The sequence below is a fragment of the Neofelis nebulosa genome, chromosome 6 (genome assembly GCF_028018385.1).
Source record: "Neofelis nebulosa isolate mNeoNeb1 chromosome 6, mNeoNeb1.pri, whole genome shotgun sequence".
NCBI lineage: Eukaryota > Metazoa > Chordata > Mammalia > Carnivora > Felidae > Neofelis > Neofelis nebulosa.
The window spans coordinates 18091238-18118560 of record NC_080787.1 but is presented as its reverse complement, the minus strand read 5'-3'; the positions used below and the strand labels follow the sequence as shown (position 1 = coordinate 18118560).

Genomic DNA, 27323 nt, shown 5'->3' with positions numbered 1-27323 from the left:
AACTTCCTCACCGTGGGAAGCAATGGGGTTTGGCACTAAATTAACCACATGTTATTCATTCATTCATTCATTCATTCATTCACTTATTCTACAGGAATTTGTTGAGAGGTTGTTATATGCTGGGCGTCCTGCCAGGTACTGGTAAGACAGACTTGAAGAAGATCACAGTGTTTGCCCTTAGGAGTTTCAACTCTGAGGGGCACCTGGGTGGCTCAGTTGGTTAAGCTTCTGACTTGTGCTCTGTCTCTGTCTCTCTCTCTCTCAATTTCTCAAAAAAAAAAATACAACATTAAAAAATAATAGTAACAAAAATTTAAAAATTAAAAAATTAAAAAAAAAGAAGTTTACATTCTGGTATAACAGGTCATTGTTAGTTGGACTGAATTGTCCCTCTCAGTCTCTACGATCTGCTGAATGGAGTCATGGAAAAGTGTGATAAATTACTTTGATTGTAAAATAAGACACCTCTATGATAATTTTTTAATTTATTTTTTAAAATCTTTTTAATGTTTATTCATTTTTGAGAGAGAGAGAGAGAGAGAGAGAGAGAGAGAAAGACAGAGCACAAGCAGGGGAGGGGCAGAGAGAGAAGGAGACACAGAATGTGAAGCAGGCTCCAGGCTCTGAGATGTGACCACAGAGCCCGACAGGGGCTCGAACCCACAAACCCTGAGATCATGACCTGAGCCGAAGTCAGTTAACCGACTGAGCCACCCAGGCGCCCAACACTTTTTTCTTTTTAATATGGAAGGACTCAATTACAAGAGTAGACTTTTAGATACTCTTTGGAACATCTTATATCGAAGACTAAGATTTCAGCCATGCCTAACACTCCTGTTTCCAGGTTGGGGTCGTGCCGTCCGAATTTCACCACCAGCTCCCAGAATGGCCCAGCCAGATCCGGGGTCTCGTGGCCACGTACTGCCTGGTGGCACCATTCCCAACATCGTCGTTAGACGGGACTCTGAAGACCCCTGGCCTCGTTTTGGGAGAGCACACCGACTACGGTAGGACTTTGCCTTTGAAGCACTTGGAATGTAAGAAAGAAGAAGAAATTACAAATCTGCACTGTCACTTACCATGCCCTTCAAACTAGCGGAAGTCGGGAAACCAGAAAGAAAATCGGAGAGCTAAGAGGATAAAGCGAATATGAATATTGAGGCATGGAGACCATCACAGATGCTCAGCACAGCTGGAGTCTGTGTGCAACTTCTAGAGGCCCGGGTGACGGGAGGAGGGAGGAGGAAGCCGGGGAGGAGGAAGGCGGAAAAGGGGCAAAGGGACCGGAGCGGAAAGGGTTAAAGGCAGACAGCATGGCCAGGGAAGGACGCCATGGTCAGCACTCATGAGCCCTGCAGTCACTCTGGCAAGTAATTGACACACATTTGTCGTTTAATCTACACAGCAGGCTCTGAAATGAGAACACTGAAGTCTGAGCTTCCCAGTTCCCTGGGGGGGCTGAGCTGGGAGGCCCCCCAGGTGGGCCCCATGCCTGAATCCACGGCCTCCCCGCTGCAAGCCCAGTGCTACTGAGGCAGCGAGCATAACAGCTCAGCCCTTGTTCCCTGAGGACCGGGATCAGACGCCTGGGGTCAGCTCCATCCAGGTGTCTGCAGATACCGTGAGTCGATGCAGGGATGCTGCCTGGCCTTGTGTTTTTCCAGCATTTTTCTTTTGCCTCTTCTTTTTTTCTAGGATTTTTTAAAAATAATCTCTACACCCGACATGGGGCTCGAACTTACAACCCAGAGCAATCAAGAGTCGCACACTCTACTGACTGAGCCGGCCAGGCGCCCGGAAGTAGCAGGTCTCTGTTAGTCTACACAGCAGCTTTGTGCCAGTCTGAAAAAGGCACTCCCTCTCCATGCACCAGTTCGAAAGAGATGTTCCTTCCTTGGGGTCTGTGACCTGGGCCCCAGTCAGGGCACTGGAATTGAGGTGGCCTCGGGTGTTTTCTTATATTTATGCACTAACTGCAGAGTCCTCGTGGGGCTGGAAGGGCTCTGCACGAGGGAGAGAGAGAGAGAGAGAGAGAGAGAGTGGGGGTGAGGGAGCCAGGCCCAGGCATCCATCTGGGCGGAAGGTGACCTCAAGTTTTCTCTACCGCGTGGAGAGTAAACCGGGTCAGGCAGCAACTTTCCTCTTTGAATATTGGGCATTGCATTATTCAAACGTACTTTGATCGGGACGCTGGTCTGCCCCACTCCTATTAACCAAAGGGCCATAACATACATTGGCTTTCAAAATGTAGTTAGAAATGAATTTTGTTCTTTAAGAAGGATGTAAAGAAGATCAAGTGCCAACCAGAAATCTTTACAATGGAACGCCTAAGGAAGAAAGACAGTCATAATAACTGGTAAAACCTTTGTATTGATGATCTGCCTATCCGTGAGTGATTCAAAGCCTCTTTCTGTATGTTTAAATGTACTCATGCCTCTCCACCTGTCTGTGAGACAGGGTAGGCAGGTATTCTAATTCTCCTTCTTACAGGAACAGACGCAGAAACACATAGCACGTTAGCATCACTCGAAAGCAACCCGAACGGAGGCAGAAGAAAGATCCACGTTGCTTTTGAATCTGCCTTTGGATGAGCATGTCTACCAGCTAAAATGAATGATATTCCATTTATTGTTATAAACAAACATCCCGGCGCCCACATCACAGAGACCTACGTCAACCAGACGTGAGGTGAGGCAGGGCTCAGGGCCTCGGGGACCGGCACATGACAGCTGCCTGAATTACCCATTAGACATTTGAAACTAACAATAACTATTTCATTAAGAGTTCGCTGTTTGCAGGGAGCTGTGCCCACTATTTGATGTAATTTGTCTTTTGAAAGTCTTATGTCACCCTTGCGAAGGGAGCATGATTGTCCCCGTTGACCACGGACGTTAGAGGACCCGCCCAAGTCTGTGCGGAAGTGGATTCTCTTCTGTGTATGTGTGCATGTGTGTGCCTCACAATCTGCTGTCTGCAAATCAGGAAGCCGGGAAAGCAGTTGTGCAACTCAGTCGAGTCTGAAGACATGTGAACCAGGGAGCTGATGGTGTTAAGTCCCAGCCTGAGTCCCAAAAGGCCCAGAACCAGTGGCACCGATGTCCAAGAGCAGGATGTGGCTGTCCTAGCTCAAGCAGAGAGAGTGAATTTGTCCTTCCCCTGCTTGTTTGCTCTATTTGGGTCTTCAGCATTTGGTTGATGCCCGCCCAAATCTGTGAGGGCTGTCTTCTTGACTCAGTTTACCTATTCAAACAGGGATCTGTTCCAGACACACTTTTATAGACACACACAGAAACGATGTCTTACCGGTTATCTGGGCATCTCTTAGCCTAGTCAAGTTAATACATGAAATTACCATCGTGCCAATTTATGTCCCCACCAACCGTTTTCATGGAACACAGTAGCCTGGACCAGATCATATCAGAATGCCTCCCAGACAATAAAGGTAGTTAATGCTTTGTGAAACTGTTGTTTCAAGTGTGTGTGTGTGTGTGTGTGTGTGTGTGTGTCTGTGTGTGTCTGTGTGTACACAGCTGGGTGGTGACATTGTCTGTTTATTGGAGGTCCCAACAGAAAACCCAAGAAGCACGAATTTAGTCCTCTCCATCACTCGTCTTCCCGAGCTTGACCTTCTTGCCACTCATGGCCACTTCAAAAACATAGTGCACACCTTGGAACACACCTCAGTGGTCTTGATTACATGCTTGCTAAAGATGGACAGCAAAAACTAGAAATCTTCCTTTCCACTCCGTGTGCCTCCTGGGTTTCAGCTTATTTCATTGTTTGAATCACATGTGAGCCTTGTTGCAAGGGTCTCTGTGATCTGAAGTTGCTGAGGCAAAGCTGGAGCCCACAGGTGGGAGGGAAAGAGGCCAAATCATTAATAATTCAACGACTTAGGCATGGAGCAGGCTAGGAATCTGCCGGAATGGAAGGAGAACTTTTAAACCTTAAACCAAGGCCATCAGAGGCATTGGCATGAGTGAGTGAATTTCTACGTGAGCCGAGCTGACTCAGAGCGTGAAACGCATGATCCAATTCAAAGGGGGCCCGGATGTGACCCAAGGCTGTCTTCCATTGCAGGCAAGTTTAGCGGTACATGGGGACCCTCTGGGCTGCAGCGGTGAAAGGAGAAGCAGAAGGTTCCACTGGGAGGAAGGAGACAAAGTGCAGACACACATGTCTGGAAGAGAATGCTCCCGCCTCCAGTCCATTTTCAGAGTCCCGAGGGGGACAGACGAGAAAGAAATGTGAATGTACCAATGGTGGGCAAGGGCAGGGATAGGAGACAGCTGGTCTGGGTGCAATGATTTCCCCCTGCTCTGTGTCAGTCAGCTCGGGGTGCCATAGCAGAACACCATGGACTGGGTGGCTTAAACAATACATGTTTATTTTCTTATAGTTCTGGAGGCTGGTGGTCTGAGATCAGGGTGGCTGCATGGTCAGGTTCTGATGAGACGCCTCTGCCTGGCTTGAAGGCGGCCGCCTCCTTGTTGTGCTCATGCGGCTGAGAGGAAGAAAGCTCTCTTGTGTCCCGTCTTTTATTTTTTTTAATGTTTATTTATTTTTGAGAGAGAGAGAGAGAGAGAGAGAGAGAGAGAGAGACAGAGCATGAGTGGGGGAGGGGCAGAGAGACAGGGAGACACAGAATCGGAAGCAGGTTCCCGGCTCCGAGCTGTCAGCACAGAGCCCGACGTGGGGCCCGAACTCACAAACTGTGAGATCGTGACCTGAGCCAAAGTCGGCCTCTCAACCGACTGAGCCACCCAGGCGTCCCTCTTGTGTCCCTTCTTACAAGGACATTCTTCCTACAGGATCAGGACCCACCCGTACGACCTCATTTAACCTTAATTACTTCTGTCAAGGTCCTATCTCCAGTCACACTGTGGCTAGGGCTTCAACATATGCATTTCAGGGGAGCGGGCACCCAATTCAGTCTACAGCATCCCCATTTCAGCACAGACCCTCACACAACACTGACCCCTTTGTCCTTCATTCACAACAGCCAAGACTCATGGGAGCCCTGCCAACTGAATGTAGGTGCTATCTGGGTGGAGAAAGTAGTTCCAGAAGTTAGCGGGATCCCTGTTTGCAGGGACAGAGAGTCAGCCTAGTGTGTTAAGGAGGATTACCTGATTCTCTTGTGAATTTCCTGTCCATTTCCCATCTAGGGAGCCATCCTCTTGTTTTCCCATGACTAAGATGGAAAATGAACAAAACAAAACAGAACGAAAAAGCCAAGCCGCATGCCTACATAATATAGATCCCCAGAGGGTAGGATTATTGGGGTCTTTCAGCCTCTAACTTACAACATTTCGTGAATGCTTGGATTTTTAACCAATGTCATGAATGACTTTGTAATTAAAAAAGTAACACTTTATAAAAACAGCGTAAAAACACTTTATAAAAACACACAGAGTAATAACACAAGCAACTCACTGAGTAAAATACACAAGGGTGATGAAAGCTCTTGGCTCATAGTCTATAAAGTGCTGTGAAATGGAGAAACGGATGCCTCTGTGGGGGCTCTTTTCCAGCCTATGACACGATTTCAGACAGGAGGGTAAAAAGACCATTTCTCTACCCAGAAAGGAAGTCCGAGACACACGCTGGGTATGTTGGAAAGTACTGCTGACGCCCACTTGGACTTCTGGCTGGAGGTGAACTTGGACAGAAGCCGCCCTAGAAACTTCTAGAATAGAAGTCCTGTCGCCTGATTGGGCTGGGGCCTGGGTTCTCAGGACGCTGTCCGGTCCCTCACTCCCTTCCCTATCCCCGGGAGAGTGGCTGAAATCTGGGAGTGCTCTGAAGCATGTCCTAAGTACAGATAAAGCATCCTTTCGTCGGGAAAGCTGTCCACAGATGCTGGATGGAGACCAGCCGTGGAACGAAGAAAGGGTTTTATTAGAGTCCTAAGTGTAGGTAGTGGGAGGCCTGGGCCTGGCTTTATGAAACTGTGGCTCTTCCCTGCTGCCCCCTCATTATTTCCGGGGCTATCGTCAGTCTGGATGAAGAGCTCACAGGGCTGAGGGGAGAGCTCTAAAAAGGAAAGATGAGTCCAGATCCAGGAGGGGGTGACTCTGCTATCATGGCACAAAAAAGCTAAGGCCCAATAGTCCTATAAAACATGCGTCACAGAGCGACTCGGGGACCCACGTGCCGTGGTCGCTGAGGAACCGGGTCGCGCTTCACTTCTTCACTTCTGGAAGGATCCAGAAGGGTCTCGCTGTCTCTCTCCCCAGGTCTCCCTTGGCTGAGGAGACTAGGCAACTGTGGACAACCCAGTTGTGTCCCGTCCTGGCCACCCGGGGCAGCCCTGGGCCACGGCCACGGATGGACCGCCCTGCCCTCTCCAGCGCCAGCTGCTGGGACCTTTCTCTGCAGGCAGCACAGCCCGTGACCAAAAGCGGGCTTGGGGATCAGCCTGGGGCTAGAGGCTGATGCCGGTGGGCTCTCCCTGCCTGGGCTGTGGCTAGGAACGTACGAAACCGGGAGTGGGAGGCTCTGAGGAGTTTCGTGCGTGCGAGTTTCCTGGGGCTGCTGTACCAAATTGCCACAGACTCGGCGGCTTCAAGCAACAGCGCTGGGAACCAGAGGTCCAAAATCAGCGTCAGCAGGGCCACACTCCCTCTGCGGAGGTGCTAGGGGAGGGTCCTCCCTCGCCTCCCCCAGCTTCTGGTGGCTCCAGGCGGTCCTCAGCCTGTGGCCGCCCCACTCCAGCCTCTGTCCCGACCTCACGTCACCTTGTGGGCGTGTGGCTTCGCCTCTCCTGTCAGTCTCCAATCACCCTCTGCCTTTCTCTGACAAAGACATTTGTCGCTGGATTTGGGACTCACCAAGGAATCCAGGATGGCCTCATGGCAGGAGTCTTGGATTCACTGCATCGGCCAAGAGCCTGTCCCCCGATAGTCAGATTCATAGGCTCCAGCGGACAGACCATGGGGACCACCATCCGAACCACTATACGATAGCTGTCCCATGTCTCTGGAAGGGCAACTGAGTCCTAGGAAATGGAGGAAGCCCACTGCCATGGGGAGAATGTGGGAGGATTGGGAAGCTCGAGAGCGGTGGGTGTGAATTCCAGCTTCGCCCATTATGAGCTCTGTGATGTCAGATTTCCATTCCTTAATCTCCTAAAGACTCCATTTCCTGGGAACAGAGAAGATAACGCATAGGCTGCTGTGAGAATTAAATAAGAATATTTATACCCTTAGCTCAGTGCCTGCACCTGGCAGATGCTTAGTAAATAGTAGTCGCTTGAGTATCGCATTCTTTCCAGAAGAATACAGAGAACTAACGCACTATCTGTCCCAGTGGGCCTGTCCTCTGAGCAGGGCCCTGCGGGGCAGCTGTTCTCCCCAGGCCTCTCCTGGTCTGGGCCCCTCGTGGAGACCTGTGTCCGCCGGCCAGGGCCTCGGGGAAGAGTCTGTCCTAGACCAGGAATGGATGGACCACGGCTGTCCTGTCCTGACAAGGGTAGTGAGCAAGGTGTGCGTGTTCGGAAAGCTGAGCAGATAACAGCTCCAAGCCACAAGTGCAATTTTGATCGACCCAGAGGGAGGTGACAGAAAGAGCGGGGTGGCCGAGGCCAGGGGCTGAGAGGGGCAAGATGCTTCACGTGAAGCCTGGGGACAAACGTGCAGGGTTTGAGGTGCGGTGGACAAAGAATCTAGGGTATCCGCATAGGGTGTTGTAAGACAGGGCCACTTCTATGCACGCCATTCTTTTTTTTTTTTAATTTTTTTAATGTTTACGTAGTTTTGAGAGACAGAGACAGAGCGTGAGCGGGGGAGGGGCAGAGAGAGAAGGAGACACAGAATCCGAAGCAGCCTCCAGGGTCTGAAATGTCAGCACAGAGCCCGACACGGGGTTCGAACCCACAAACCCTGAGATCAGGACCCGAGCCGAGGTTGGAGGCTTAACTCACTGAGCCACCCGGGTGTCCCTATGCCGTTCTTTTAAAGCCAACAGGCACCAGTAGCCACAATATCTTCTCTTCTTGTCTCAGTGATTATTTATTGAGCTGCCAGTCCCTGCCAGGTACAATGCCAAGCAATTAATAAATATTATCGTGAGCCTTCATAAAACCTTGTGAAGTAGACATTATTATTCCACTGCACAGTTGAGAAAAGCCAAGTTTGGAAAGAGTCATTGTGCTGGGTCATCTGACAGGCGGGGGTAAGGCCAGGAGTGGAAACAGTTCTTCCCGGTTTCTGAGCCCCTGATCTCTCTACTCGCACATACAGTCCCCTCTTTCTGCTCTCTTTCTTTGCTAATCAGAAAAGCCTCATGTTCGTCATCACTGCATTTTTTTAAATTAATAAGATTTGAAAGTGCGCATTTAGCAACACTACTGACAATAGCCAAAATACGGAAGGAGCCCATTCATCGATGGATGAATGGGTAAAGAAGATGTGGTTCATATATACAATGGAGTATTACTCGTCGATCAAAAAGAATGAAATCTTGCCATTTGCAGCACCGTGGATGGAACTGGAGGGTATTATGCTAAGTGAAATTAGTCAGTCCGAGAAAGACAAAACTCCCATGACTTCACGCATATGAGTAATTTAAGAGACAAACCAGATGAACACAAGGGAAGGGAAGCAAAAATAATATAAAAACAGGGAGGGGGACAAAACATAAAAGACTCTTAAAGGGCGCCTGGGTGGCTCAGTCGGTTAAATGTATGACTTTGGCTCACATCGTGATCTCACAGTTCCTGAGTTCGAGCCCCCCATCGGGCTCTGAGCTAACAGCTCAGAGTCTGGAGCGTGCTTGGGATTCTGTGTCTCCCTCGCTCTCCGCCCCTCCCCTGCTAGCGCGTGCTCTCTCTCTCTCTCTCTCAAAAATAAAGAAACGTTAAAAAAAATTAAAAAAAAAAAAAGACTCTTAAATATAGAGAACAAACGGAGGGTTGCCGGAGCGGGTGTGGGAGGGGGGATGGGCTAAACGGGGAAGGGGCGCTAAGGAATCTACTCCTGAAATCATTGTTGCACTAGATGCTAACTGACTTGGATGTGAATTAAAAAATAAATAAATAAATAAATAAATAAATAATAGATAAATAAATAAAAGCCTTTTCTCATCTACAGAAAAGAAAAGTGCACCGTTCGCTCCCTGAGTAGGGACGCTAATTTCCCATCCTGTGCCAGGCACAGTGCTAGCCTTGAGACACGGTGAGCCGTACAGAAAACTGGATGGAAAGCCCCATAATCTGAACTAGAGCAGAGCAAGAAGATGAAGACCTAAAATGCCTTTCCTCCACCATCAACATCATTTGAGTCTCTCAGGAAAATGCCTGATATCGTTGTAGATTAGACAGTGATTTCTCTGGCGGTCACGGTGTCAGAAGGCCTGGTTGTCGGGCTGATACTGCTGCATAAGCTGTGTGTGGCTTCCTCACCAGGGGACGGGGCCACGTGATCGCTACGGCCTTCTTGGCTCTGTCGTGTAGCCAGTTTAACTGAATTCCCCGTGTCAACCCACCGTCCAGACAAGTGAATCCTGAGGCCCGTTTGGAAAGTCTGAGGGGCTGACTTGGTTCTTCCGTTTCAGCATCTCTGCTTCATTTGTCATTTGCAGACACTTTATCTTTGCCTCGGTTCGTAATGTTCGCTTCTGCAAGAGATATGAGCGCGTCTAAAATCTGGAGGTGTACTTAGTTATGGGCCATACATTTCCCCCGAAAAGCAACAAGTCGAGAGACTGGAAACTGGGCTCTTCTTTCTTTTTTTTTTTTTTTTTTTTTTTTAACATTTTTAATTTATTTTTGGGACAGAGAGAGACAGAGCATGAACGGGGAAGGGGCAGAGAGAGAGGGAGACACAGAATCGGAAACAGGCTCCAGGCTCCGAGCCATCAACCCAGAGCCTGACGCGGGGCTCGAACTCACGGACCGCGAGATCGTGACCTGGCTGAAGTCGGCCGCTTAACCGACTGCGCCACCCAGGCGCCCCCTGAGCTCTTCTTTCAACGCGGTAGACTAGGATGGGTGCATTATTAGAAAAGGAGGATGTAACATATTTTTATTTGGTAAATATGTATCTTTACATACGCAGATTACTTGAATGCAAAATGCAACAACAATTAAAAAAAATTTTTTTTTAAATGTTTATTTATTTTTAAGAGAGCGAGAAACAGAGTGCGAGCAGCGGAGGGGCAGAGAGAGAGAGGGAGACACAGAATCCGAAGCAGGCTCCGGGCTCCGAGCCGTAGGCACAGAGCCCGACGCGGGGCCCGAACCCACGGACCGAGAGATCATGACCTGAGCCGCAGTCGGAAGCTTAACCGACTGAGCCACCCAGGCGCCCCGGTGCAACAACAATTTTAAAAAACCCACTCACGTTGCTACAGTTTGTTTAAGATAAGGGCCAGGCACACATTTTCTTTTTTTTCTTAGAAACTTTAAGAAAGGTATTTTGTCTCTTCCATTTCTGGTCAGCAAATGCCAGTGTTCTCTTGGTGCCAAGTTTAGAAATTAGGCTATTTTTAATCCTTGAAGAAATACTGTAGGAACAGCTGTTACTGTGCCCATTTTGTGGATGGGGAAAATGAAGTTCATGGCGGGGGTGGGGGCATGTCACTGCTGTAGGCCATCTGAATGGAGAGTGGCGGATGCTGGATCCTAGTCCAGTTCCATCTAAATCCAAATGGTTACACTTTCTCCGCTACATGAGCTGCCCAAAAGGGAAAGATGGACCGTATCCAGATGGCTTAAAACACGCCCAGGAACGAGCAAGGAGACAGTGGTTTCTGGAAGACCGCTTTCTCCACAAAGTGGACGGATTCCAGTTCACCCCGTGGGTGCAAGCCAGCAAGCACAGGGTTACTGAGCGCTGCAGGGCTGACCCTCCCACCCTGGCCATCGGGACCGCCCTGCATATGGCTGCCCTATGGATGGAGAGGGGTCGCTACACCTAGGGGGTGTCTGCAGGTGACCAGGAAGGTCTTGGAATGCCGGACTGCCTCCTGATCAGAGAAGGGCTGCATTATGTATGTGATGATCTCCTGATACTTCTCACTCTCGCTCTTTTCTTTTGCAAATATTTAGTGGACCGAGGGAAGCTCCTCCTAGGGGTTAGCTTGATTTCCGGATGCCAAGTTCAGAGCGACTGACCACATTTCCCAGAGGCGGTCTGGCTGGAAGCCAGGACAGAAGTAATGCATCAGCCTTATTGTTACTAAATTGTCCCCAAAGCAAGTTCAAACAGGCTTATCTGAAACGTGCTTACTTCTCATGACTTGGCCCCCAGTCTGATCACGCGTGCCTTGGGCTGCTGCCTCTCGACTTCTCCACCTCTCCGCTTCAACTGATTTTGCCTCTTCCGGGTCTCTGCTCAAACTACAGTCCATCTTTGATGTTTGGTTAATAATAGCAAATAATAATTAATAGTAATAATAATAATGCAAAGACGGAGAGGAAGGAGAAAGGACAAGAAGACATGGAGGAAGGAAACCATCATATGGAATGATATCATTCCATTACAAATGGGGAAGACAGAGGAAGAGGGGCTAGTGTTGAGGAAAAAGAACTATTCACGAATAGAAGCAGGCAACTTTGAACTTCACGGGGCTAACCAGAAAACTCAGTAGAAGGTCCCGTTTGAAGATCGCCTTAAGGATGCAATAAAGGTGCCTTACGTTTGTCAAGATTTTACATTCCCCATGCACCATCACGTGTCCTAGCAGGAACAGCCTCCTCAGATATGTGTCAGCAGGTGCCCATTTTACAGGTGAGCAAACGGAGGCCAAGGAGGTTCAGGAACCTCGAGTTGGCTGGTGACAGCTCTCTCTTACCACTTTCTAGCATCTTGGGGGCAAGGGCCCGGCCCAGAATTTGACATTAACAGATATCTCATAAGTGTTTCTTTTAGGAATAGGCGAATTAAGCTATACATTGGAAAAATAAATAAATCGTGTTGCAGATGGGGGGGCGGGAGCGTATGTGAGTGCAAGTGTGGATATAGGTGTGTGTGCGTGTGTGCACGCGCACGCGCTCACGGCCAGGAGGTGGTCCAGAGAGGCAAGGGCGAGCGAGAGCCACGGAATCTACAGGGGAATGAATGAACTCTTCGGTCTGGCTGAACAGAGTGGCTGCCCTAAATAAGAAATCGTTGGCAACTCCCAGCATCAGACTGGGATTGGTGGAAAACTTTATCCAAGCCGGTCAGTGAGGTTCAGGGCTTTATCCAAGCCAGTGAGAGTTGTGGTTCAGGGCTTTACTCGCCCTTTGGTTTGGACTGCGCCTGGTTTAAAAAATTAACAGAATTAAAATGAGTGCCTTAAAAAACAAGTTCCAGCCTGTGGGGTATTGGCGCGCGCTCTCTCTTCCCCTCCCCCCTTCCCACCCCCACCGCGGGTATTTCTTTCATTCCGGTTTATTTGAGGTCCCCGCGAGCCGAGCCGTTTCAGCCGAAGCTGGAGCCCTCCCTTCTGAATGTGCACCCCAGGTGCCGTTCGGTGCTCCCCAAAGTGTGTGTCAGTCGGCCCCACAAGGCCATCTGTCATGACTTGGGCTTAATTAGAAAATAGGCATTAGAAAGAGAGCCGTCAAATGAATAGGGGTTGGGGGGGGGGGGGCCGCTGAGGGAACAGCTCCCTGGGCGACGGGACAAGGGGACCATCTCGAGAGCGTGGGCCTCTCCCCTGAGGGAGGAAGCGGTGTCAGGTGTGAACCCAGTTCCAGATCAGAGAGGGGCGGAGGTCTGCAGCTCAGCTCAGGTGAACGGGATGGTGCAGGGGCCCCAAGGAGCAGGTATGGGTGGTGGGACACAGTGAGCCATTTTCAGGAGGGAGGGGGGCCTCTGAAATAGTAGTAGGTAAGCATCAGAGTGTGAATTTCAACTGGCTTTCCCTCCCCCTGCCCCCCTCCCAGGTATCTCTCCAGGACACCAATACCTGTGAGCTAGGTCCTGCGGGTCCCCTCCTTATTATACCCATGGCCCGTCCCATCGCCTTCAGAAAAACGAGCAAACTGTGTCAACAAATCCCGTTAAATTAATCAGGCACACGCCAGTTTTGCACAGTTGAAAGTAAAAAAAAAAAAAAAAAAATTGTTTTAAAAATTTTGCTTTGCATCTGTACATCCTCTAAGCCAACGGAAAGTTCTGTGTGGTTCCCAAAAGCCCCGTTTTCCCATCTTTGCTGTTTTTCTGATACATTGGGTGCCGGGCAGGTGCTCCGGCAGCTCCCAGCCACGGTGCCCTTTCCTTCAGCGGCAAAGGTTATGTGCCCACAGAGGACTCAGCTCCCTGTGCAGGGAAACGGAGCCACGGGAGAACAGGAGACAGTGAGCACATGTCCCATTTGCCACTCACGCTACAGTATTTCCCTGTGCGAGAGCCACGTCCCGCCCATCAGGGCGCGTGTGCCCCTTGACGCCTGGGTCACTCCCATATTTACAGAAACCTGGTCCCATAGTAGGCACTTAGCAGTAGATAAAAGGCAAAATAATTCCAGGGCAAATGGGGGCTTCTGACACAAAATAGTACATGCGAACTAAATCATCTTTCTCTGCGTTCTGTGGCCTCAAACATTTTTGATAACCACCGCTGGGAGAATTCTTTCTCAATATAAATACAGCACTGTAACACCCCGCCTCAGGATTCACTGTGCAGTAAAATTTCCCTTCTGGGCCTGGCATTTTGGAATTTATATTAATTAAAACACAGAGACCTTATTGGGTAAAAGTCTGAGCGAAGGGTTATAGTTTGGGAATCTGTACTTTTATGAGACCTACACATAGAAAAAAAAACAAAACACCAGCGTGCGTATAAATTGTAATCTGAGATTCAGTTAGCTAATTTTCCTTATTAGTACCCGATTCATTTCTGAGTTTATTGCAAAATAAAAGGAGACAAAGAAACACTGGAACGTAATTATCAGTATTCCTTTTGTAAAGATCCCAGCTTTTGAAAGGTTTTTAAAAAATTAATCTAAATGACACTCATAATCTTCTGTCTTTCCAAATAATGACTCACTCTGTTTAACTTGGACCCAGTTCTCCAGGGGCTTTCATCAGCCATGGAAGGAATATGTTAACAGAAGCGGTGGGAAGGAGGTACTTTTGGTTGATCGGGGTGGGAGTGCTGAAGCTAGGTGAGTTCAGACGCTGTCGGGAGGGTGCCATCACCCAGGACGGCCAGGAGACATGTCACCGTTTCTACTGACCACCTGTCCTGGAGCCCACTCGGGCATCTTACTGGTTGCTGCCTTTGTTTTCTCCCTGATCTGGTTGATACCTTTCGTGGGTCAGGACTGTTCCCATAGCAACCGAAGGCGGGTGGGATCATCCCCTTCCTTTTCCCACACCTCAGGGATCCTGGCACATTGTATGAGGCTCTGTCTAAGGGGGTTATGCGGAACACTGGTACAGGGAAGCCTTCCTTCCTCCTCTAGAATCGTCTGCCTCCACTGCTCTGGATAACTTTTCTGGAGCCCCACAGGGTCTGAATTAGCTGTCTTTGCTCTCTTAGTGCACCCAAGAGCAACAGGAAACAAATAAAATTTGTAGAGCCTGCAAAGCCTGGGTTTGGATCCCAGTCCTAAGATTAACAGCAGTGTCACCGTAGGCAAGTTTCTCAACATCTCGCAGTCAGTTTCCTTAAACAAAAGAGGCTAATAAAACCTATCAGAGTAGTGGGACCATCAGAGATAATATGCGTTAACATATGTAGTGCCAGAATAGGAAATGTTCAAGGAAGGCAGCTATTTTTATTAATAAGGCACTTGCCACATGGTCCTGTGATCATGTTTACCTGGCTGTCATCTCCTCGGGGCGGTGAGCTTTTTTAGAATACGTTTCTCTGTGCCTGGAACCTTGGAACAAAATCTGGCATGGAGTGGAGGTGACATCAATGCTTTTTGGATGAATGACTCGATGAAATCAGTGGAAATGACTGGATCCATCTTTCAATGGGCCTGGCTTGGGTCCTGCATCATTCAGCAAGCTTATTTCTTGAGACCTAGTAGAGATTAGAGACCATTCTAAACAACGAAAGAATCAGAAAAAGGAGAAGAACAAAGTAAAGACGTTGGATGTGAGATCTTTGGTTCTTAAAATGTAGCGTGCCCATAGGTAGTCATAAAACTCACTACGTAAAACCAGAGGTAATTGGCTCTATCGGAGGCCAGAACACGCACATGCTGAACATCGAAACGGTAGGTACTGAACGAAAAGACTGAAACACTGTAGGTTTACTTGCCTTCAACTTCAAAGCATTTCTCATTTACAGGCAGGCTAATCACTATTTTCATCCTAGGTACCATTCATGGGAAGCAGTCAGATCTTCCAGAAACTTGCAGAATGAACAATATCTGGCATCTCCTTGGGAAGAAGAGAAAAACCCAAAGCTTTGATAGATTTTAAACTTGCAGCCATCCTGGGACACTCTAAATGGCTCATAAATACAGCCGGTGGAATATTGCCTACATGTATTTTCCACTTACGCTCACCTTTGAGGTTCTGTTCTGGCCCCTTGAGAATCAATGCACACAATAACAGAACTGCTGAGGTATTAATCTTTTTTGCTGATCTAAGCATTTTTTCCCCTACTTAAGTGGGGATAGGGCTGGGGGAGGGCGTGAATCTCGACCACTACAAAAGTAATGGGGAAAAAATTTCATTTCCGGACTTCAGGAAATATACAGTACTAAGTATTTCTCTGCCTCTAACCTCTAAGGTGTCTTGATGGGGTGCCCTGGCTGGCCCAGAGCCACAGACATCAGCTTATCGTGGTTTTGTGACCTTCTGAACACAAAACCAGACCTCAGGTACAACCTGAGCCAGAAGTCCCATTAGGACAGTAAGCCTCGCCATCGCTGCTGCCCAGAGATTTTCATTAGCATGCTACATCCTACCACGACAAAGGGATAATTTCCAGGGGCTGAGAACCTTCTCCTGTGAGTACATTTCCTAGAGAGGCTGGTGGAGAACATCCCACAGGTGGGTGAGGAAGGAAGGGCGTTTCCCTTGGAGATGAGTGCAGTTGGTGATGAAAAATTGTGGAAAGTGGGTCAGAGGAAGAAGCAAGGGAAGGCGTGGAGGGTGGGTTTTTTTGCAGCTCTGATCAGTCCCCCTCTCGAGCTTCTCTTAGAGATGCAGGGATTTTGACAGCAACTGGGGTGGGGGGCGGTGGAGACGAAGAATCAATCAATTCCTTTCTTTTCACCTGGGTTTTTCTTTTCCTACTCTTCCTTAGAAAAGTTGGGGCGCCTGGGTGGCTCAGTCGGTTGAGCATCTGACTTCGGCTCAGGTCATGATCTCGTGGTTTATGAGTTCGAGCCCCGCGTCGGGCTCTGTGCTGACAGCTCAGAGCCAGGAGCCTGCTTCAGATTCTGTGTCTCCCTCTCCCTCTGCCCCTTCCCCACTCATGCTCTGTCTCTCTGTGTCTCTCAAAAATGAATAAACGTTAAAAAAAAAAAAACTAAAAAAAAAAAGAAAACTACTAATATGATGATCCAAAAGATACAGAGACGAATTATAGGACACCTCCTCCAGGCAGGATGAGAAGCCAGGGACCCAGGAAAAATGGGTTCGGGGTAAGAGCGTGCTGGGTTCTAGTTGGCAGGCCCTTGGCTTTCCTCCGGACAAGTCCCTTCACCTCCAGGACCCAGGCTCCTCTTCTTGAACTTGAAAATGGCAACCATTATATAAGCCTCTCCAGTGTGTGTGTGTGGGGGGGGGGGGGCGGGGGGGAAACCAATAACTTTTTCCTCTTATTCTCTAAATTCTTGGCTGGGACCCCTGTAAGAAAACACAGATTAGCAATAGAAAAAATATACACATTTATTTAGTATAAGTCTTATGCAACATGGGGGTCCTCATAAGGAGGTGGTGAGCCCCGCGTGGTTTTATGCTGGGTTTGATGAGGAGTGACAATTGTGGAAAGATAAAGACAGAGTACGCGGTGAGTGTCGTGAACGGGACGAGACTTAGCAAGGCCTGTATGTTTGGATTCCTCTCTATGTCCCTTGTCTTAGGAAATAAGGAAGCTCTTTTCTGTTGGGTATAAGAAGGCCACCTCTCACGTGACGGTTTCGTGACGGAAAGCCTTTCCTGCACATGCCATTTGCCCATGGACAGAGACTTGTGTCTCAGTGTCCCATTTCGTAATTCTTGCGTATTTCAAACTTTTTCGTTATTACATTTGTTAGGGTGATCTGTGATCAGTGATTATGACACTCTGAAAGCTCAGCTGATGGTTAGCGTTTTCTAGCAATATAAATATTTTCAATTAAGGTACATACACTGTTTCCGTAAACATGATGCTATCGCACATTTAACGGACTATTGTATAGTGGAAACGTAACTTGTTTTTAATGTTTATTTATTGTTGAAGGAGAGAGAGACAGAGTGTGAGCGGGGGAGGGGCAGAGAGAGAGAGGGAGACACAGAATCCGAAGCAGGCGCCAGGCTCCGAGCTGTCAGCACAGAGCCCGTAGCGGGGGTCGAACCCACAAACCATGAGATCATGACCTGAGCCCAAGTCGGATGCTTAACTGATGGAGCCACCCAGGCGCCCCGGAAACATAATTTTTATATGCACTGGGAAACCAGAAAATTTATTTGACTCACTTCATTATGATCGTCACTTTGCTGTTGTCGTCTGGAACTAAACCTGCAGTTATCTCCAAGGTACGCCTGTACTCAATAGGCCAAGATGCCATCTTTTGGGAGGATGTGTCCTGAACCCCATCACCAACGTGTTGTGGGGATTAAACAACATAATGCAAACTTGGTGGGCTTTGTTTTGTTTCATGTTGTGAATCCTTCATTGTGTGAGTCCTGGTGGGGAGGAGCTTCCCCCAGTTTCTCCTGTCTGGGGAACAGCTGCAAAATCCCTCCTGGGGGCTGTTTCGGGGTCCACAGTCCAACGCCAGCGAGGCCAGAAGCAGGTCCTAACCAGGGGGCTTCCATGGTAAGATCCAGACCGGGTCCCCACCGCTGGCCCTTCCTCTGTGTCTGCTCGGTTTCCAAATTCAGTTTTCTAGTCTTTAGTTCGGTGGACTTCGGACACTGTTTTAACACATTCCTTTTCTGCTCAGTCTTTTCCTTGACTCTCAGAACCTTGACCATTATGATATGGGAAGTTCATCATATCGCTCAAGGACACGGTAGGATGACCATCAAGGTAGGCACTCAGTACGTGGCACCTATTGCCATCATGAGCCTATTGGCATTAAACCACCCTTGGCCTTCCAGGGTTTCATACGGGATGTTTCAACTTGTCGAATGTCATGTCGTGTCATAGTTTGTGGAGATACAGATTTACACTGCCTTTGGAAGAACACACATTGTTGACCAGCATGCCCAAGTCATGAGAAAGGGAAATATATGCTGTAATTGTATTCTGCAAGGGTACCCCGTGGATGGTCTGCATCTGTTGCAATTGACCGACTGTAAAGAGGCTTCGTAGGGTTAAAGAAAGAAAGTCTAGGAAAACAAAGTTTAATATTATAGGCTTGGGTTGCAATCTACCTCGAACTAATAAGCGACTAATACAGCCATTTGGTCCATTTGCGGGCTTGAGTACACATGTAGCAACCCCAGAGCGTTTTGTCAGTTATCCTTCTTTGCTCCTCGAAGACTGGTCCGGGACCAAAAGCCTCAGCGTCACCAGGGAGCTCGTCAGAAATGCAGTCTCACGCCCCACCCAGACCGACTGAATCAGAATCTGCCTTTTACAGGACCTCTGGTGATTCACAAGCACATTCAAGTGTGAGAAGCACTGATAAGTAAGTTTGTCATTAGCCGCTGCAAGAATGTCAAGGCTAGTTTCTCCAAAGCAGACTAGGACAACATTTGTAAACCCATTTTCAAGTATCAGTGATTTACTCTGGGGTCATTAACCTAAATGAGTACTGCATTCTTTAAGGAAGCGACTCAAGGGAATTTCTGTCTTACCCCCTGTGAAATGACTGTTTCTCATATTATTTTTCCCTTCAGATTGAGGGGGTTAGGGGAGCAGAAATCCCTTTTCTGCTTTATCTGCCTCTGGCTTGAAATAAGAATTTAAAGGGCATCGGAGAAAATAATCTTAAATTGTCTACATCACTGAAAAGCAGTGATTTAATCTTTCGGTAGAGGACTGGGTCAACTTGATTCTTGCTCAAGCCATTTGCTCAGAACGAGAGGTTCCTGCACTAGAAATAGGGAAGCATAGTCGGCAGAATGGATTAGATCCTGGGGAAGCCATTATCATGGAGTGTCAGTGAGTAAAATTAACATGTATTTTTAATAAGTCTGTAATTACTTATTCTACAAGAGACCATATGGTCTATTCACTTTCCGTGGACTCGAACACTTGAGCTCTCAAATACCATTTAGCTTTAAACACACATGGGCACACGCACACACCCTTTCCCCTCAAAGAAAACAAAGAAATTGCGTTTGTATCTCCACCACGTTTCCTTAAGGAGTAAACATTCAAGTTATTTTAAAAGCCAGGAATTATACACTTGAGTCTAGGACACGTTTTTCCTGTACCTTGGGCCTTCTTTCTGTTTAATTTGCTGGCTTTGTAGTCTGAGCTGAAGGCAGTGTGGTTGCCCTAAGGTTTCAGCCTGGCTGATTTCCTTGCTTTTAGGTGTTTTTTTTTTTTTCTTTTTTCTTGTTGGTGGTGTGTGTGTGTGTGTGTGTGTGTGTGTGTGTGTGGTGTGTCAGACCTGGCATGGTTATTTAAATGCATTATTGGGTGTTTTTTTGTATTATAATTCCATGAAATTGAGAAACAAAGAACCCTCTGCTGTTTTCAAGGAGAAAATGCATTCATTTTCTAGATTATAAGCATTTTAGCAAGGCCTTATGATGTTATTCTCACGAAGAGACTCTTAGAGACATACACGCATTTTATGACTTCATTTAGGTCTTTCAAAACTGCTGATTAAGCAATACTCCTAAAAAAATTTTTTTTTAACTCTAAAAGGCTGCAGGAAGTCCCATCTTGCTATAGTTGCCTTAGAGGGGTTCCACATAAAATTGCTCTCTTGCAACACGTTCTAAGGATTGGAATAATAAATGGCAGCATTAGGGGGGGATAGATCAGTCAATTTAAGATGACTGTGTATTTTTAAAATTCATTAACTGAATTTTTTTAAAAGCCAATCTGATCACTATGGAAAATTTCACCTTTGAAATAAACGGGGTGGTGACTGCCCAGACTCACAGCCTGCTTCTGTCAATTTTTGTCCATTCTTGACAATAATTCTTGATGAATTCTCTGCCAGTTGAAAGGCCAGTTCTAGAAAGAGCTGACAGGAAAGACTTCCATTCACCTTCCTTAAGTTTCGAACCAATGTTTTCGGCAATCAAGAAAGGGAATGCAGGCTTAGGATTTAGGTTTTCCTGTTATAAACTCTTCCTTTTGACAGAATTGTGCAAGCCCGGGGTAGGAGAAGGGGCACTAAGGGCACCTCTGTCAACCATTGTGTGGCAAGTGCCTCAGGACCCCAACTTGGGTTTCATCTTTTCATGCCCAGCAACCGGCAAGTCAAAGATTCGTTGCATCAGTTCCCCAGGGAACATCTAGAGAGTCAAAGCTGCATCCTTACTTAGTGGTCTCCCCCTTGGGACCAGCTGTCTCTCATGGAGCTTCTAACTAGATGTCTGACCCTCCTTCATATGCAGTGAGAGGGGCTTCAACAAACCACTTGGAGTACTGGACACATAGTCTTTGCAACTGGGAACTCATGGAGAATTTATGACAGATTCATCCATGGGTGACTGTAGTCCCCAGAGGGCTGTGTCACTGCAGCTCCCCAGTGGCAGGCCAAAGCTGTTTGCATCCTGGGGAATTGAGATGCAGCCCAGTTTGGGAATACTGGCCTGGGGCTGTCATAGACAGTATCCTACAAGTACTTAAGAGGCAAGAAGAGAGAGCATGTGAAAGTGCCCATAAGAAAAAGTCAACAAGGAATATCTATAAGGTCCAGAGGTCGTGATGCCATCATATGACAGTATTGATGCTTCAGGTGAACTAGGAAGACCCCAGACGCTGAGACCCCAACCCAGCCAGAGTTGTCAAAGGTTCTTGATCTTGTCATGAGAATGAATTCAAGAACAGACACGCAGCATAGCGGACAAGAGACACAAGCGGGACAGTTTATTAAAGCAGAAAGTAGAGTCTTGAGAGATGAGAGTGGGCGCTCTGGAGAGAGGAGGGGGGGGAGTGTGGTTTCCAGCTTTTTCTTCCTTCTGTGGTCAGGGGTTTCCTGTCATGGCGTCTGCCATCTTAGGCCTCGTTTGGTTCAGCTTCTTGCGGAACGCTGCCAGGACAGGCATCTGACCTTCCCAACAGCCAGCCCTCATTGCCATGACTTCCTCATTGCTAGCCTCCGGGTGTCCTGTTAGAACCTAACTAACTCTCTGCTCTAACATTCGTCCATTAAGAACTTCGCTCTCTCTCTCTTTCTTTTCCTTTCCACCCACCCATTCCATGCCACAGGTTTAGAAATGGTAGCCAGTGGATGAGGGAGAAGGTTGACCAGAAAAGGGAAAAAGCCAACCACACCCTCTCCCCAAAGAAAGGCAATGCACTTGGTTGAGAGGGAGATGTTGTATATCAATGGGTCTCAGAACACACTACCCCAAAATATGGTATCTCAGAATATTGAACAATTTAAGCCGAAGGAATTTGAGAAAACAGCAGTAGTAGATAGGTCATTCCGACCTTTCCCTACCCTTCTCCCCTACAACAAGTCATAAAACCCTCACGTGAGAGGTGCCTCCAACCCCTGTAATGGAGGAGAGTAAAATCCTTGTCTCCAAAGACACAGGTTGGCCAAGAAGAATCTGAACAAGCAGGCTCTGCTGAGTTTCCCCATTTAGTATACTGACCTCATACTCATAACTTTCATATTTCTCCACCACTATCCACTCTTCCTCAAACCTACCATAGCGACACTAAGATCCAATCATTTCTTTGGGTCTTCGTTTACATACGAACGCCATCATATCGTGTAAATGTGTATGCTTTTCCTCTGTGAATCTGTCTTTGGCAGTTTAACATTCGGATCCAGCCAGGGACCCTCAGAGCGTCAAGGGGAAACTTTTCTCCTGTATCATCTTCCTGTGAATACTGACATCTTGCTTGGTGCATTGGGTTGCACACCATTAGTTACCAAATTAATTGAGACATAAAAGGACTGAGTGATTTTTCTATGGCCTAAAATTGAAGCGAGAAGTTGTGGGGTGTGGAGTGTGTCCGTGTTTTCATTCCCAGACAAGGGAAAGATGCCCTGCTGGGCAGTGTAAACGAGAAAATGGGCATCAAAAATGTTGCATGGCAAAAGACTTGTAGGACGGATGGGTTGGTTAAATTCTCTATTTTCCACGAAATAGAAACCTTTGGGCTGAGAGCAGATATTCATGGATCCTTTTAACAAATAGTTGTTGACACACTTTGGTACTTTGGGAACACTGGAAAGTAAACGGTCAACGAACGCCAGCTTGGCCCTCAAGGAGTTGATGGTCTCCAGAAAAATGAGGTCAAGTAAATAGAAGTGTCACTTGCCATGTGGTAAGTGACACTAAACGGCCATCCAGAAGCAACTGACCTCATCTCAGAGGTAGCAGGGTGACCTCCCACGGGAAGTTAAGGTTTGTTGGAGACCTGCGACACCGGGGGTATTAACTAGCACGAAGAGGAAGACCAAGAAGAAGGCAGAGGGAGGAGAATCACGCTCTGGGCAGAACCAACAGCAGAGGATAAAGCCCGCAGCCAGGTGAACAGCAGCAGGAAGTTGCAAGTTGTTCATTTGCTTGGAGGGCGAATTCAGGGAGAAAAACATCAAGAAATTAGGATGGAGAGATAAGCAGGGTCACATCCTGAAGAGCCTCTTCAATCTCATTTCAGTCTGGATTTTAATCTTTGGCCAATGTTGATTTGTAAGCATGGGAGGGATCAGACTCGTACTTTCAAATAATTTCTCCAAAACAGGGGAATAGGAAGAAAATATTAGATCCTTTAATCACATCGTTTAAAATTGCACCCTCTGGGGGCGCCTGGGTGGCTCGGTCGGTTGAGTGTCTGACCCTTGATCACAGCTCAGGTCATGATCTCACAGTTCATGAGGTCAAGCCCCATACTGGGCTCTGAGCTGACAACACGGAGCCTGTTTGGGAGCCTCTCGCTCTCCCTCTCTCTCTCCCTCTCTCGCAATAAAAAAATAAACTTAAAAACTGCACCCTTTAAATTGTTCTGACTCTACGTACATTTACACACACTCAATATGGTACCAGTAACAGGTGCATATATTTGATGAATATGCAGGACTATTGCTTTCGAAAGGTGGCCCCAGCTGCAGCGTGGACCAGCGTGGAACACAGATTGGAGAGCAGCAAGGGTGAGGCAAGGGGGTGAGCTAGGGAGCCGTATGCTGATAGAGTACTGTATTTCTCTGGGCAAGTTGTCAGGCTCCATTTCTCATTCCAACAGGGAAGCAGGCTACTCCAGCACTTAGCAAAAGACAGCGTCACCCGTTAAAAATAGCAGTAAGTAGGGGGCACCAGGGGGGCTCAGTCAGTTAAGCGTCCGACTCTTGATTTCGGCTCAGGTCACGATCTCTCGGTTTGTGGGTTTGAACCCCGTGTTGGGCTCTGCACTGAGAGTGGGGAGCCTGCTTGAGATTCTCTCTCTCCCTCTCTTTCTGTCCCTCCTCCTCTACCCCCCCCCCAAAAAAAATAAGCAAATGAGCATTTGAAAAAAAAATACTAATAACTAGTCCCAGTGATCTGGCTGTGCCCCTTCCTCCCTGGGAAGCCTTGAGACTCAGTTTCCTTACCTGTAAATGGGAAATGAGGGCATTTATCCTGTCTATCTCCAGAAGGGAGCCACGAACACCCCCTCCGCTTGGGGTCAGGAACTGGGCTTTCGCTCTCCGTTTCCCACTTTCTCTATGCGACCTTGACCGCGTCACGTGACCTCCTCTGGCCTCATTCTCCTCGTCTGCAAAGTGTGAATGAGGTCCGGACAGATGATTTGCAAGGAACTTCCTGCTGTAAAATGTCACCGTCCTGCCGAGGGTGAGCGACGAGACGAGCTAGGAAGCATGTTTGTGGCGGTGGTGAGTTTATTTTACTCTGTGGGGTCTGGTTGGGAGGGAAAGGAGAGGATGAGGGGGAATAAAAAGTTTTCCTCTAGAATTGGCGCATTAACCAAGCCATGGAAAATGGGAGACGCTGCGAAGATTTTCTCAATACGCAGAGCCACCAGGCAATCGGTGACAATAAAATTGTGAATTCAGCAATTCCATGCTGTGTTTTAATTTTCTGGCGCTGGTGTGCCCATTATTTAAGCGTGCATTTGGGTCGGTGCCAGCCTGCCCGTCTTCACCGCGGCTGAGAAGCGGTGCTGAGACGCCTCTCCTTCGGCACACCCCGGCGGCCCAGACCCCGCCACAGATTCCCGCAGACCCCGCCACTCTCGGAGGGTTGGGACGGGGAAGGTGGCACACAGCAGACTTCTCAGACGGCAAGAGGAAGCTGGGGGAGAGGTGGAGAGAGCAATGAAGAGAATGCGAGAGGAGAGCGGTGGGCAGAGGAAATATTGGATAGAAGGAAGGGAAAGGGGCAGAGAAGGCCAGCCCCATAAGCCCTGTGGCATGGCTGGAGTGAAAAGGGAGAAATCGGGGGAGAGAATGAGGTGGGGGAAAAGGACAGGAGGGGGTACTGGACCGTGACCGCGTGGCCCGGATCCCTTTCTCTTTCCTGGCCGAGGGTGCAGGCAGCTGGGAGTGTCCCCGAGGCCCCTTTGGGACCTGCTATAATGTCTGAACTTCCTGGGAGCCCCCAGCTGACGGTTGAGCGGGGCTCTAGGGCCTGGCTACTTTGCCTAGTGTGGACTCTGCCCAGAGCTCTCTCTCGGGCTGGCTAAACTTTCTCAGAGCTGCCCTTCCCGCGAAGACTCTTCCTACCCGATCTTCCTCCCTACCCCCTCTCATACCGGCTAGTTGCATATGTCCACCTGGCTGGGCCACAGTCCCCCGTTGTGTAACCAGACGCGAATGTAGGTGTTGCCTCGAAGGCACCTGGCAGATGTGGCTAACGATCTACAAAGAGCTGACTTTAAATAAAAGAGATGACCTTCCATAATGGCGGTGGGCCCCATCTAATCAGTGAAAGGCCTTAGGAGCAAAACCTGAGGTTTCCTGGAAAAGAAGGGATTCTGCCTCACGACCGCAGCCTCCACTCCTGCCTGAGTTTCCGGCCTACGGATTCCAAACTTGTCAGGCCCCAAAATTACGTGAGCCAGTTCCTTAAAATAAACCTCCTTATATAAAGGAGAGAGAGACATTTCCCTCTGGTTCTTGAGAACCCTCCCTTCTTCCACAGGGGTCAGACCTGGAGTCTGAGGGCTCTCCTCACCTACCTCGACACCCCCTTTTATCTGTCATAGTGTTTTCCCAACAAACCTCTTATGTTCTAACTGCACTGGGGCCACTGCTCCTTGAAGGAGCCAACCACCCGGCCCCCATGGCTGCCTTGACACTTTTCAGCTGATGTCCTCATCCTTATTTTAGAAAATCTGAGTGTGATTGATAATAGCCACAAGGTCCTACAAGCAGTTGAGTGGAAGGAAAAGCAGGTGAGGAGATACAGTGCGAAGAGGGAAACGGAAGGAAGGGGGAAGGTCAAGAGCAGTACAGGGGTGGTGCAGCTAGGGGACACATAAAGGAAATTGCCTTTCCATAAAAGTGGGGCACAGCGTCCAATTCGGATGTTTCGTTAAATAGAATATCTCCCAAGGGCTTTCTGCAAACAGAGGGTCGGGAAGACATGAGGCAAGAAAGCAGAGGAACAGACCGGCACGTAGTGCTTGTCTCACGTTAGCTTTTGCTTATCGGAGAGCCCGTTAAAAATGTATATATTTCCCCGTTGCCAATTGCCATTCTCTTAAATTACCTTATTTAAGAACACACACAAAAACAGTATTCACTGCATCTGCCTTGGTGTTCTTCCTAACTTTTATAGATTCCGCAGCCTGGCTTCTCCACAAAACGAAATTAACTCGTAGAAATGTCTGCTGTTTCACAGCTGATTTTTTTTTTTTTCTTTAGTTGCTTTACTTGTGGTTTATATAGAGACTGACCCAGATGGGTCGATTCCAGGGACCATCCCAGGTGATGCATGTGATGCCGCGACAACGTGGAAACAACGGGGCCCAAGCCGTCTGCTGCGCCAGGGCTGGGAGCGAAACAGTAAGCACTAATTAAAACGGCTCTACCTACATCCTTGGGAGACATTCCCTGACAGCTTCTAAAGTTGGATTTTCATTTCTGAGCCTGTGCTGACTGCCTCTAAATCTGAAGAGCTCCCATTCATTTTTTCTTTCATCCGCGCATTCCACAGCGTTAGCTCAGGGCCCAGCAGGTGCTGTCCACGGTGCTAGCTGCTGGGGAAGCAATGGGGAGTTTGACACCATCCCGGGCCTCACAGGGCTTCAGCTTCCGTTGGTCGGTGAACGCTTGCTAGGCTGGTTGCATTTCTGGATCTGATGGCTGGCTTCTTTAATGAAGGCGTAGCTAAAGCTAGTTGTAGAACCTTCCGAATCCTTTCCCAAGGGTTGTGGTGGGGCAAGCCGGGTGGAGAAAGCGCATCAAGAATGTCCCATGGTCCACGTGGTCGGGGAAGAAACCCCAGGCCTTGCTAACACCAAGATGTTTATTGCTGAAGGCCGGTTGGCATCAGCCAAAGGCAGCTCTCATTTGGCCCTGTTAACTCTGTGCGATAGCCAGACCAAGTATGGCTGGGCAGCTGATCTCTTCTCAGATGGATAGAGCCTTGGTGGCTAGAACAGGCTGTCCCACGAACCAATGCCACTTTTGCGATAACCTGGTCACCAACGCACCGTGCCTCAGACATCAGAATTTCTTAGCAAGTGATCTTTGCGTTTACCAGAGAAACAGAGCTGACAAATATGTGAGAGTAAGCGTGGGTATAGAGAAATTTGTTTTAAGGAATCGGCTCGTGGGATTGTGGGACTGGCAAGTGTGAAATCTGTAGGGCAGGCTGGTAGGCTGGAAATTCCCTCAAGAGTTATAGTTGTGGTCTTGAGTCCTAAGGCAGGCCTGGAGGCAGAGGTCCTTCTTTTATGGGAGACCTCACTCTTTTTTATTAACACCTTCAACTGGTTTGACAAGGCCCACCCACATTATGGAGAGTAATCGGCTTTACTCGAACCGTGAGGATATGTTAGTTACATCTAAAAAATCCTTGTACGGCAACACCTAGACTGGTGTTTTACCCAACAGCTGAGCCCCATAGTCTAGCCATGTTGAGACATATAATTAATCATCACTCTGGGTGAACTCCAGCTGTAATATTT

At 48.2% G+C, this 27323-nt stretch overlaps 1 pseudogene; it reads left to right on the top strand.

The window, feature by feature from the left end:
* The window catches only part of LOC131515246 (heterogeneous nuclear ribonucleoprotein A1-like), a 192984-nt pseudogene that overhangs the window by 99599 nt on the left and 66062 nt on the right, over window positions 1–27323 (top strand).